The sequence below is a fragment of the Taudactylus pleione genome, unplaced genomic scaffold (genome assembly GCF_031769625.1).
Source record: "Taudactylus pleione unplaced genomic scaffold, aTauple2 ptg000120l, whole genome shotgun sequence".
In the NCBI taxonomy this organism is placed as follows: domain Eukaryota; kingdom Metazoa; phylum Chordata; class Amphibia; order Anura; family Myobatrachidae; genus Taudactylus; species Taudactylus pleione.
The window spans coordinates 12,332,200-12,345,826 of NW_028284522.1; the positions used below are offsets into that span (position 1 = coordinate 12,332,200).

The 13,627-nt window shown below is 44.6% G+C and overlaps 1 protein-coding gene across 1 annotated transcript in view; it reads left to right on the top strand.

The window, feature by feature from the left end:
* Positions 1 to 1,144: 1,144 nt before the first annotated feature.
* The window catches only part of PXYLP1 (2-phosphoxylose phosphatase 1), a 122,573-nt gene continuing 110,090 nt past the window's right edge, over positions 1,145 to 13,627 (top strand). Inside the window, exon 1 of the mRNA XM_088472101.1 lies at positions 1,145 to 1,223. The gene's annotated coding sequence lies outside the window, so the exon portion shown is untranslated. The remainder of the gene's footprint in view (positions 1,224 to 13,627) is intronic.

The following is a 13,627-nucleotide window of genomic DNA, read 5'->3' on the forward strand; positions in this document are numbered from 1 at the left end:
AAAAGGTCCAGAGAATTTTTGGGAATTCATCCTGGGACCCCTCTAAAGATGTCCTGACATGGGGGATCACTATGGGTACCCCCGTTTTGGCCTGCGGAAGGTAAGTCGGGTTTTTAAAAAGCCGCGGCAGGTGCATGAATGCGCCTGCGAAGAAGAGCATTTATATATTTTTTTTTTATTATTATTATTATTTTTAAATAACTATGGCCATCAAATTTGGGGTACATGAAAATGGGTGCAAGCATATTTTTAAGTCCCTAAAATAATTTTTTCAAATTCTTCAAAAATGCACCTGCCACTAGCAGCCACATTCTAGAAAACACCTGCAGCATACTTGGGAACCCCCCCAGGATCGATGTCGCTAGTTTAGAAGTTTGTCCCCCAATATTTTTTTTATTTTTTTTTTAAATGAAAGTGCCTTTTTAATCCTGTAAAAAATTTTTTGACACAGAATACTTTAAGGGGACATTACAAAGGCTTTTTTTTAAGCATGCACCCCTAAACCCCAATTCTGCACTTTTTTTCGCCATGTAAAACTTATCCCCATTTTTTAAAAAAGACTTTTCGCATTGGCGAAAAGTCTTTGAGATTGAATATGGGGATAATTGAAACAGGCAAAAATGACATCATCTGCAATAAATTATCACCGATAACTACTTTTCGCAGCCTAATTGAATACCCCCCTTAATGTGGATTATAGTAAATAGAGCACTCTATCACCACAGTTTACAGATCAGAGTCACCTGACACAACAAAGCTCCACTTGCCCAAAACAAAGATGGCTGCGGGGGATTTTTACTTCTCCCACCTGGTGACACGCAGCAGAGGGCGCAACAAGTGACGTTCACATAGCAACGGTTGCTTAGTAGGCACCCCGCTCTGTGTTTTAATGGTGGGTCCTGGGTTTGCGCACACACACACACATACTCCTGCACGGTAAGGAGCGGGCTGTGTGTGTATAGCGGATAGACGGGTATAGAGCAATAGGCAGGGTGCGCCCTGTGTGCATACTACCCTACTCCCTGTATAGCCCCCATCAGTATCTGTGCCTGATCCATCATGGCTAGTGTCCTCCTCCTCCTGCTCACTGCTTGTGTCTCCTCCTCCACTCATTCATTCCCCGAGTCTCCCCCTTCCTCTCTGCCTCCTCCCCTGCTCTCTCCACCCGCTCTCTTCTCCGTCTCCGATCATCCGTCTCAGTGAACAGGCTGCTGCTGCTGCAGGTAGGCGATCTTACCCTCTCTAATCTTCACCCTTATCCCCCCCCTCGGGGGCTTCTAATCATAATGCCACTCATCAACCAACTACAGCTAGCTCCATAAGAACTGCCCCCTTCCCCACCACACCAACAAGATCATAGAAGCCCTGCATGTCCAGATGTGAGGGGGCTGACATTTAATTTAGGAATTGCACCTATCTGTATGTATCATTCATATGTATGCCCTAATAGACAGACACTGATATCACTGCAGCTGGAATCCAGTTATTCCTTGAAAATGACTGTGAATATAAGTATGGCATAAATCATTAATATGTATATATTTTACCATTCATAATGATTAAATGGATTTCATATCCCAGTGTTGTCGTGGGAAACCTTTGGGTGGTCTCCATTCCATGTGCAAAGCCTAGACATCCACTTGTGTGGCCTTAAAAGCGAAGTGAGATGTTGTGACAACTGGGCAGTAGTTTGATCTGACTGTAATCTGTTACTAAGGGACTTTGATTTATTTCCCAAAAGGGATTATGATCATCCTCTCAGTACAGTGTGGCAAAATCTCCAGTGTCCCTGAAGGGTGTGTAGCACTTTCCCTTTGTTTTATCCTATGTCGCTTTTGATTACATCTGGTTGGTATCTGCACTAGTAGGTCTGCACATTGAAAAACTAATTTTCCTTATATACAACAGCCCAAAATACATGTCCCAAATATACAAATAAACCCATTTTTGAGATTTTTACAGAAAATCACCTAAAAAAATGACATGTAATTATTGGACCAAATTATCATGATTAAATGTCTCCGTACAGGATTATTCATTGGGAGGTGTGTACACAAGTACAGGTGTGCCACAACTTTTTACCTTTAAAATCAAGATTTGTCACCTGCCCAGGGGCTGCACACTAAAATCCGCACCATTGAGACCAACATTCACATCATAATTTGATGTTATCTTTAATCTCTTTTGAAAGTGGACGTACTTGTCATGAGAATGCAAACCGTTCACTGGAGAGTAATGCCATCAATGCATTGGCCCACAAAATGGACAACTGCACTGCTTCTAATAGTTTACTGTTTGGCATTGCAATGTTCACCTCAAATCTAGGTAAATGCCATTACTACTATAGTGCCTAATAAACAAATAACTTTGAATAACTGTTGATGCCAAACATTTGCTTCCAGATGGCCATGGTGCAAACAGCACAGATGTGCTGTTATGCCACATATCCAATACGCGGCATTACTGAGCGATTGCACGATTACGCCATCATAATCATGTAATCGGGCACAAATCGCGCACATTAATGTTGGAAACGACCAGCGATGCGTGCTCCCGCTGGTTGTTTCTGACATCGATCATCGCCCGAACATACTGGTCAACCTGACGATAACATCAAGTTGATTGTGTTCGGGGATGATTGATGTATCTACACTGAACGTTCAATGTTGTAATCGTGCAGTCGTTTCACAGTCTGTAAGTGGATACGCACCCTAACGCATGGCAACCAATCTAATATGTGCAAGTGAAACGAAAGACAGTTATTTTTAATGGGTTATTTATTCTACTATCAGTTTGTTATGCTTATAAGTAAGGTATTTAGTATATGACTCCAGTCTGAACAACGGTCAATATATTGAATATGGAACTTTTATTCATTCCAGGGTCCTTCTGAAGCAGAAGACATAGGGCAAATATTGTAGGTTTTGTAATTTAACCCTTTCTCAAAATTCATTACATACTAAATACAGCATAGCATTAATGGTTTTTAGTCGAGTATAAAATACTCTAATTATAATGCATCACAACTTACTATAATTGTCTATAGAATTTATAATGTAGGGTTTTGAAAGTAGGCTGATTTAAATAATTTTATTTAATGGTTTTTAATGAATGATAATTCTATTTAAGGAACTTATTACTCCCTGGAGTGTGAACGGATTACAGTAAGGAAAGAGCATCATAAAAAAAAAACAGCTGGGGAAAAAATGTAAATGTCTCTTTTGCTCTCTTTATGCAGTTTCCAACTGTAGCTACTGTTACATACTGCATGTATAGATCCAGAGGCAAATGTGGGGGCAAAAATTAGAGGTTGCCTATATCTTTAGCCCAAACATTTGGATTTTTGGCCCTCATTCAGAGCCACTCGCTAGCGGCAGTACGCTCGTTCCGAGCGATGTTCGCACATCTGCGCATGCGTACGGTTTTTAGTACGCATGCGCGAACCAGTCAGTGCGGCCGAAAATCGTTTGTACGCAATATAGCGAATGCCTGCTATTTTGAGTGACAGAAGGAGGCGTATGTGGGTGGTAACAGGGGAAGGTGCTTGAAAACGGGGAGTGGAGATCAGAACGCAGGCGTGCTTAAAGGTCAAAACGGGCGTTTTATGGGTGTGCATAATTAATATAGCAGCGTCAATGACCACGTCATTGGTTTTTTTTAACTCAGAACTGCTCGCAAAATAGCGGTTGAAAAAACCAACCATAAGAATAGCGAGCAGTTCATATCCTGTTCGATGTACTTGATTAATCTAATAAATAGCGGACATGACGTATGGTGCGTGCGGCCAGGGGGCGTTTTTAAGAAATAAAAGAGCGTATGTTTTGCTCGCTCGTTCAGACTTAGAGGTGTGAACAGACTGCAATGTGCGAACGGATCATTTGAATAGCCACCCCTTGTTTTTGAAAGAAACGAACGCAAATAGCGAACGGCTCTGAATGAGGGCCTTTATCTGTATCCATGTTGGAGTTCGGCTGCCATTTTATCACACACCATCAGCATTCCAGCATTGAACTTTGTGACAACCCAAGTGTCCCCCCAGCTCGTTACTAACCCTGCAGCTTGGCTTGTCCCAAAATTGTGTACTTTTTATAGCCTGTTTCTGCTTTCCAGTGTATAAGGGCAGGAAGGACAGGTAGCACACTTTGAGCCATATTCAATTAGATTCGCACCCGCAATACTTTTTCACTCCGGACTTTCCGCTTACTTTGCCTGTTTTGGAGGCGGAAAAGTATTTGGCGCGTGCCCGCTTATCCCCGTATTCAATTTGAAAGTACACGAAAATGGTATCCGGCAAAACTGAAACAAGCGAAAAGTCATGTCAGATTTGGGGAAATCAGTCTCACACCCCCCAAAAGATGCTCTGACATTGGGGGTTAGCTATGGTACCCCCCTGATTTGGCTTGCTGAAGGTGTTTGGTGTTTTTAAACGGGCTCAATAGCTGTTAAATTGCGTTTTTGCATAAGTGGTGAAGAATAGTATTCTGGAGTTTTTTATGCAGAAAATAACTTATCCCAGCAAATTTGGGGTACTTGAAATTGGGGGACAGCATATTTAAAAGTTGCTAAAGTTAAGTTTTAAAAAAATTTGAAAAATCCACCTGCCGCAAGCCCCTGCAATGAAAAAAAAACACTTGGGGCATACTTGGGGACCCCCCTGGAGTCTAGTTCGCTAGTTTTTAACTTTGTCGCCCAACTATTTTTTTTTTGCGCCCAAAATGGAAGTGATTTTTTTTGGGTGTTAAGTCTTTTTATTTTTTTCATTTTTTTTACGCAGTTTACCTTTTGGGGGACTGTCTGAAGGCTGCACAGGAGTTCCCGCAATGTTGTACCTCAAAACCCCGATTCTGCACTTTTTTCCGCCTGCTATTCATAGGTAAAACTTTTTCGCCTATTACATTGCATTGACTTTTCCGCCTGACGAAATGACGTCACCTGGAAACTTTTTCGCCGATCTCGGCTTTTCGCTCCGAATTGAATACGGGTTTTTGTGGGAGAGGAACTTGGCCCATTATAATGCATATTAGGTGTGTGTACATCACATACTGCTGTGGACAGAACTGTGTATTGGAGATTAATAGGACCTGATATCAATGAGTCTGAACATGTTGTGTTACTGTGTGTAATAGGTAATTCCCACTCTGGGGAATAGGCACAAACACTTGTATATAAAGTAGGGACTTTAATCAGTGAATAATATCGGTGAATAATATCTCTAACAGTGAATGGTCTTTGTTCCAGAGGGTTCTTTGCCAGACTTCTGGGCACCAGAATCCTCACCTCTGGAGTGAGGGAAAACATTTCCACTGTCTGTACTAGCGTTCCCGCTAGGCTGTTTTAGCGGGGCGCGGCGCCCTGCCCTCCTTCTGGAGGGCAAAAAGCACCCTGCCCTCCAGGAGGAGGGCAAAAAGCGCCCTGCCCTAACAGCCTGCGGGAGCCGTTCTCACCCGCGGGACGCAGCGTCCCGCGGGTGGAGAAACATGCGGTGACCCGGTCACCGCCGGAGAATAGACGCCGGGCGCATGCGCCCGGCGTCTATTCTCCCTGTCTGCAGGGCTTGGGGGCTGCCCGGCGTGTCCGTAAGTGCCGGGCACGCCCCCAAGAGTGACGAAAAGGGGACGCGTCTTATAGACACGCCTGCCGCCGGAGCTAGAGGGAACACTATGTACATAGCATTCATATCACCCAATACCAGGGCTCAGGAGTGTCCCCTCATTGTGGGAAAATCAGAAGTTTTAAAATGGCAAACTGAGGGCTTTTCAAGAGCGTTCTGAGGGAGGATGCGTTCGCACGTAGCCTGCTGACATTTGCAATCTGTGCATTCGTATAAGACACAGTGTGCGAACCAGTCACTGCGATCGCCCCTTGTGCGCAGATGCCTCTCTAGAATGAGTGACAGGACAAGCCGTTTGTGGGTGGTAAGGGGATGGTGAATGGAAACGGGGGTGTGGTGGTGCGAATGCAGGCATGGCTGAATTACACACTGCAGCACTCGCAGTGCTTGCGGTAGGGATTGGTCAGCCACAAGTGCTGCGTATGGATCCGATGGTACTCATTGTTACCGATTGTTTCATATACTTCCTGGAGATAACGTGTTACTAAGGGAAAGTGGGCATCTTGTGAGAGGCTGGTGGGCGTCTAAATACATACCGCGATCGCTTGCCAAGACATAGTGGGTGTGCTAATGTTTTGCCGTGCGATCGCGGGATTTGCATACTTTGGCAGCTGACTGCAGCGTGCGAATGCATCTAGCGAGAGGGTCTGAATCAGGCCCTGAGGTCAGTGGAGTTCCTAGCCTGAGTGGCAGGACATAGAGTATGCAGAGCTGGGCACTGGAGTCGGGAGATCCTGCCGTCCATGGATCTTGCCCTACGTCCAAAAGATACGCAGCCAACGTGTATATATGCTCCCTCAGGAGCTGTCCCAGGTGTGCTGGCTGAAGATAGGTGACTGGTCGGCGCGCCCTGCTCTTTGCGAGTAGAAAACTATCAGGCCAAGCGGCCGGGATCAGCAAGTCACAGGTGGAGAAGCCATTTGCCTGAGAAGCGTGGAGTCACACAGCAGCCTCTCTAAAGTGTAGCTTTCCCATCCCAGGCAGGTAAACGTGATGAAGTAACAGTTCCCATTTCTAATACTGAAGGGCCCTCTGTTTTAGGGACATGGTGGGATCCTCAAAGTTTTGGCGAATAGTTCTGTATATTCTGTATATAGTTTGTAGTTGCTGTTTTTTACATGATTATAATGTGTGCTGTGTAAAATAAAGGTACCATTTTACCTTTGCTATTGTGTCACTCCTGAGCGATCCGAGGGACTCATAAAGGAACTGGGGTACCGTGCAAGGCGGTGAAGGGCGGTAGGCGAAAGTAACGCACACATAATCCCGGTATACTCACAATTTTTTTTTCCCCCACAATTTATTTATTCAGTAGCATAAATTCCAAGTGCCCAGAAAGTGTCTTGGAACAAAATGCAGGTTAATTAATATATATATATATGACAGGTTGGCTATAACCCAAATGTGCATTGGTGTCATTAGACAACCTTGCAGCAGACAGATCAGCTGCTATCACACAAGTGGGCTTGTGCATGGTTATGTGGTTTGCACAATCCTAGTGTGCAACTGTTCTTGTCCGCTGACCTTAGTGTGTGGTATGCATGTGAGGTTTCACTCTCTGATACTATGAACCTCCTCTTTCTTACATCTACCTACCTGACAGCAATGTCTGTCTAATCTGAGAGACAAGTGAAATATCACACTTTGCTTAGAAAACTGCAGCTAACTGAATGCTCGTCTATCAACATACAATCAGGATATTTCTGTTCTGACAATTTCCTTGTCTGGTCTGCAGTTTCTAGACTATTTTGCATAGTTTATAGCTGAAATCTAGAAAGATAAATGTGATTTCACTGTTTAAGCTTGAAGTTGTGTAACATCAGTGGATCCTGTTCTCATTAAATAAAATTATGTTCAATATTAAATAATAGCTGTATTATATTTTATATCAGTGAATTATTAAAAATGAAGGGTCTATGGGCCTGATTCAGAGCCGCTCGCTATTTGCGAGCGCACGCTCTGAATTAGGGCGGGGAGTATTTATTTTTCTTTTTTTCCCTGTCCACTCGATAAGCTGTGGGTGCCCACCCACAGCTAGTGCGAGCGGGCAGGAGATGGTCACAATCATCGCGACCATCGGCATTGCGAGGAGACCCTAAGTTAGGGTCTCAGCACTCGCAATGCCGAGTTGACTTCCAGCTCTAATAGAGCCGGAAGTCCACTACTGACATCACGAGTAATGTCAGTAGGGACGCCCACAAACGGCAGGCGTTTCTTCAGGAACGCCTCCGTTTGTTCAGCCACCCCCGCCTACAAACCGGGGCGAACTGTCGATCAAAATCGACAGCCGCCCCGTTTTGCTGCGAGCTCCGGAGCGAGTGAAAGCCTCACTCGCTACAGGGCACGCGCATTGCGCCACACAGCACCTGAGCACTGGGCCACCATTGACACGCTTGCGAGCGGGTCTGAATCAGGCCCTATGTACTGTCGCAATTATGTATCCAACTTGCTGGGGATATTTTCATTTTTAATAACAAAGGGGAGCTTGCAGGGAAAGCGTTTGCGATAACCGCTGTCCCTGCGAGTTATATCCCTGGCATTTAGGAGATTTCTTTCTGGAAGTTGACACTGCACAAGCGCACAGTGTTAGCTTCCAGAGCCGGCCGGGGGAGGTGGGAGAGAGATTGAAAAATCTCTCTCCTGCCCCTGGAGCCTCCACAGGCTTATTCTAGTTTACACCATCTGAATATGGTGTAAACTACCGGGGCTAAACTTTGAAAAGCTTCGCTTTTTGGAGTTTAGTATATAGGTGTCAGATCGTAGTCCCCATTGATGGGAATGGGGATGCGATCTGCAGCGCTAATTAGCGTTTTTTCTGAGATTTCTATGAGATCTCCTGCATTGTGCTTTTAGTACATATTAACAATACATACAATTCTGCATAATTTTATTAAAAAAATAGCTTGACACACAGGCCCCGTAATCATATGTAGTTCAATGCTTTTTTTTATATATTTTATTTTTTCCACCTGTCTCTTGTCTGGCTATGTTTTATGACTGGGGGCATATTTATCAAAGCTTGGAGAGAGAAATTTGTGAGAGATAAAGTACCAACCAATCGGCTCCTAATTGTCAATTTTCAAGCACAGCCTGTAAAATGTAAGTTAGAAACTGACTGGTTGGTACTTTTCATCTCTCACAATTTTATCTCTCTCCGAGCTTTGATAAATACCCCCCTAAAATCTTTAAAGTCTTGAAAGCAATAGTTGTGTTAAATAACTATAATTGAAATAGTTATATATGTATGGCCTTGGATAACTATGCTGGCTGAGGTGTGTTGCACCCTTATACTAATCTGTGCAACAAAGTCCAAAGATATTAAGTAGAGCTGCAGTTGGGAACAATGCACTTACATATTTGATGTACTTTTGATTAACTTGAATTGACCCTTGTTGAACACCTAAAAAGCACATTAAAAACACTTATGTGTAGCGTTTAAGTGAATGGAGTCCTGCATGACATGAAATTACACCTACTTGCACATGTACGGTTCAAAAGGGCACTGAGCTGCTACAGTAGGTACAGAAATTTTTGTGTAATGAACCTAAAAGTGCCGTATTGTGATATATATTATCCTGCCATAATGTTCCTCTTTTTATTACAACCTGCAATATTCACCATGCCATGTGTAGCTCTATGCTATGTAAATGCTTCATTAGTTCACTGTGGATGCTGAGAGCTGCAGAGTGATTCGGCGCTAACGTGTGATATTCCCACATAGGCAGTGGCGTAACTGGGGCTGTCGAGCAGGGAAGGTGCCCTTGGTGCCGTGGCAGGCCCAGCAGAGGGGGCGCCGCCGGCATCTCCTCTCTGCGTGTGATCACATCTCCTCCCCTTCAGTCATATTCACATTTCAAAATACAGTCATAGTTGAGAATCGAACCTGTCACTTAATGCTTTACAGTCAGACTGCTTACCAATCAGCCATCTGCTATTACAAGGGAAGACTGTGAATTCTAATTATATCAAGCTACTTCACATTCTTATTAATCTAAAATACAGTCACATCTAGGATTCGAACCTACCACCTCATGCGTTGCAGTCAGTCACCTTATCAATGGAGCGCAGTGTTCTCGCCACGCTTTTTGTCGGGCGCTCCGCCCGACAAAAATCCCCCACCGCCCGGCACTGTAACATCGGCGGTGCAGCCGGTGCATTGCACCGGGGCCCGCACCCGCCGCTAGTGTCCCACAAGTATAGGGCAGACCGCAGTGAATAGCGGTCTGCCCTACACAGAAATAAACACACAGCCGCCAGCGGCAGATGTGTGTTTGTCATAACAGCGCAACAAGCCAATGAGAGTCATATAGACTCTGATTGGCTGCTGCAGCCACAGAGGGAGCCCCGCAGCGGTTGATGGGAGAGACGTCATTTTTTTTTTCTTTTGTGAGTATGCGTTACTGTATAAATGGGGGCTGCTACTGGGGGCACTGTATAATGGGGCTGCTACTGGGGTCAATGTATAAAGGGGGCTGCTACTGGGGGCAATGTATAAAGGGGGCTGCTTCTGGGGGCAATGTATAAAGGGGGCTGCTACTGGGGGCACTGTATAAAAGGGGCTGCTACTGGGGACACTGTATAGGGGGCTGCTACTGGGGACACTGCATAAGGGACACTAAGCCTGGGGGTACTGCATAAGGGGCCAGTCTGGGGGCACTATTTAAGCCTGGGGGCACTACATAAGGGACCGGTCTGGGGGCACTACATAGGGGCACTACTTCAGCCTGGGGGCACTGCATAAGGGCAAAGCTAAACTACAGGGGGCAGTGCATAAAGGGGAAAACTACAGGGGGCACTGTATAAAGGGCACAAATACGGGGGCACTGCATAATGGGCACTTTTGACTGAAAGCCAGTGGGGGAGCAGCCTGAGACCTGTCGGGCTGGATTGGTAAGGGAGATACCCCCTTTTCCCGGCGCGCGCATAATTATGAAGGCCTCCACCTGGCTACTTTTTGATGCCACCCGGCTGGAAAAAAATTCTGGGGAGAACACTGGAACCACCTGCTACTACGGCGAAAACCTGTGAATTCTAACTATATCAAGCTACTTCATATTCTCCATAATCTAAAATAGTCATACCTGGGATTCAAACTGGAATGGAAAGGAGTGTTCTCAGAGTGATGAGAAATGGTGGCGTCATGTTGACACCCCCCCATTTTCCAGTAGCCACGACCCCTTGTGACATTAGGCCACGCACACATTTGGGGAGGGCGCCATTTTTCATCTTGCCCTGGGCACCAAATATCTTAGTTACGCCTCTGCACATAGGGCATACTTGCCAACTCTCCCTGATTGTCATGAAGGCTCCCTGAAATAGTAGCAAACTCCGTGAAGAGTCTACTAATCTCCCTAATTGCACTTTACCCCCATTATGAAGCTAATCTATAAAAAAAAAAAACAGATACAGACATTCAAATAGGATTATTAGTATAATTTCCCTGTATTGGTTATCAGGCACAATGATCTCTATGGCTACAGGCATTTTCTGAAAAGTATCAGTAAGATCTACTTGTTAATGAAATCACACTAACTGTTTTCGGGGTCATTTACATTTGCATGTAAGTCAGTATTATGACACACCTCAGATGTATCGTTATCGCTGACTGATCTACCTTGTCCACTGTAACACTGCTCTCATAGGTGTTTTCACAATCTCCCTGAAATGCTTTTTCAAAAGTAGGTAAGTATGACATAGGGGCTTCTCTTTATGTAAAATATGAACGATAACAATCATCCAGCACACCGGTGCAGGACTATCAGTCAGCGATATCGTTATCGCTGACTGATCTACCTTGTGTACGCACCTTAAGGCGATAGTTGTCACTATGACTGTACTGCTGGCTAGGACACTTTGTGTACACATAGGAAAATGTCGGAAGTGGACGAGGATGAAGGCTGCTGGGGAGGGTTCAGAAGGTGTCTCACTGGCAATGGTCTCCCCACAGGGACATTTCCATTATGGTATAAATTTGGGCAATGTTGTACCGCGTGTTTATGCACGGCAGAGGAAAACTGTGTATATTATGTGTTGGTGTAATACTAATAACATTTTTATAGTATTTAATTAATGTTGGATACACAGTAGATATATTACTCTGATCCGCAGAATCGGACATATCTGGTACATCGTCCAGTGTGTATCCATGATATGCGCGCTCCCGCAGGTCACTAGAGTCATCATCACCCATTGGCTTACTGTGGGGCTGACCGGGGATGTCTCTTACAAATTCATGCATCATGACACGTAGTCCCCCTCCCCCCTTGTCTGATTCGACATTGCCAAGTGTGTATACAATGCCGTGCTGGGTACACATCGTGTAGTGTGTACCCAGCATTAGGCAGTGATCATTCGTTAAACCACAAATCAGTAGAAATAACTTACAGAGACTTGGCACAATTTGAAATCAATTGCTTGTCTCTTCCTAATCCCTCTGTGCATATATAGCGATTACTACAAAAAGGCTTTTAATAGTTATTACAGAAAACACGGGGGAGTTTAATAATTCATTCTGCCCACTTTGTGTTCAAGCCTCAGTACGTCCATCGATTATTTCAGTTTACAATCTTCCAATACATCTGCTCAGATTACAACATTTGCCTTGTGTCATCCCAATTATGTTTGAATGAAACCACCATCTGTAGTTTTCCAATTGTGGGAAATGGAAAATGTAATTTGTTTCCCAGGGAATGGTCGTCTGATCATCTCAAAATGAGTAGCACAGAACGGCTTTTATCAAACTTTACATAGCATTGCTGTGTTTAGTCCGATAGGCTTAATCAATGGTTTTACATACTTTCCTAAAATAAAAGCTGATTTATTCACCCAGCATTTGTCACGTACATTCCGCCCCAGGACTGGAAAAAAAATAGTCATCTGCTTGTTAAAACTAAAATAGAATACTAGGGAAAGAAATGAGAGTTAAACCCAAGGGCGCAAAAAAAAACAAAGCAACGGCTTGTTTAAGCCAAGGACCACTGTATCCTCAGAAAAGGTACAAACACACAAATAACATACAAGAAATAGGCGCTCTGTAAAGTTCCAAACAGATGATGATATGCTTAGAAAGTCCCCATCCAGTGTATAAATCCTTAATTTCATCCACTTTGAAGGATTTTCCACTGCATTGGGACTTTCTAAGTATTTTATCATCTGCTTTGAACTTGAGTGATTATTTCTTGTAGATAGAATACTATTTAAGGCGTATGTATGTATAGGGAATTCCTGAGAGGGGGGCATAGTGTTTGAGGGTCTACACTTTAAAAGTTATTGGACGTACAGAGCTGATATTTGGCATGGACAGTCGTAGAACTGTCCCCCGGTGATGCATGCCACCACGGCAAAATAATAAAAAAAAATAGTAATTGGTAGTAATCTGAAGTTTAAACAGTTTTTTTTTCTACTTCCTGTTTGGTCAAAACTGTTACTTAGTCTATGAGGAATTTTCGGAAGGCATAACTCAGGGTAGAGGAAGAACTAAGACTTGGGGTTTGTTTCGTTAGGTAGCTCTTGTTTGTCACGGCCAGGGTTTTCTCGGCATGGTGGTCACCGGGTATTACCTGTAAGGTCATTGTGGCGAGGGGTCTCTGGCAGCGGTGCTGGTGTTTGGCGAGAGGCATTGGCTGCGCGGGGTTCTGTGCGGGCACATTGTCACTGAGGCCTGGTGGTGTTTCCGTTCCATCTGGCATGGGTGCCGCCATCTTGCCTCCGGTCATGTGATTCAAGCTGTCCAATCCTGATGGGTCATGTGCTCTTTCCAGCCAGTCACAGCGCGGCACTGAGTATTTAGGAAGGTCCAGAGCCTTCCTTCCTTGCCAGTGCAACGTGTTTCTCAGCTGCGGAGAGAGAGTACCTGTGCCGTACCTGTCAGCCTGGAAGCGCTATTTGCCTGTTACCCTGCCTGCTCCAAACCTGCTGGATTCACCCTGCACCCTATATTTACCTATCACCTGCCTGAGTACCTGAACCTTGTGTTTCCCTGCACCTTGCCTCACACTCTAACTCCCAGCTGTACTT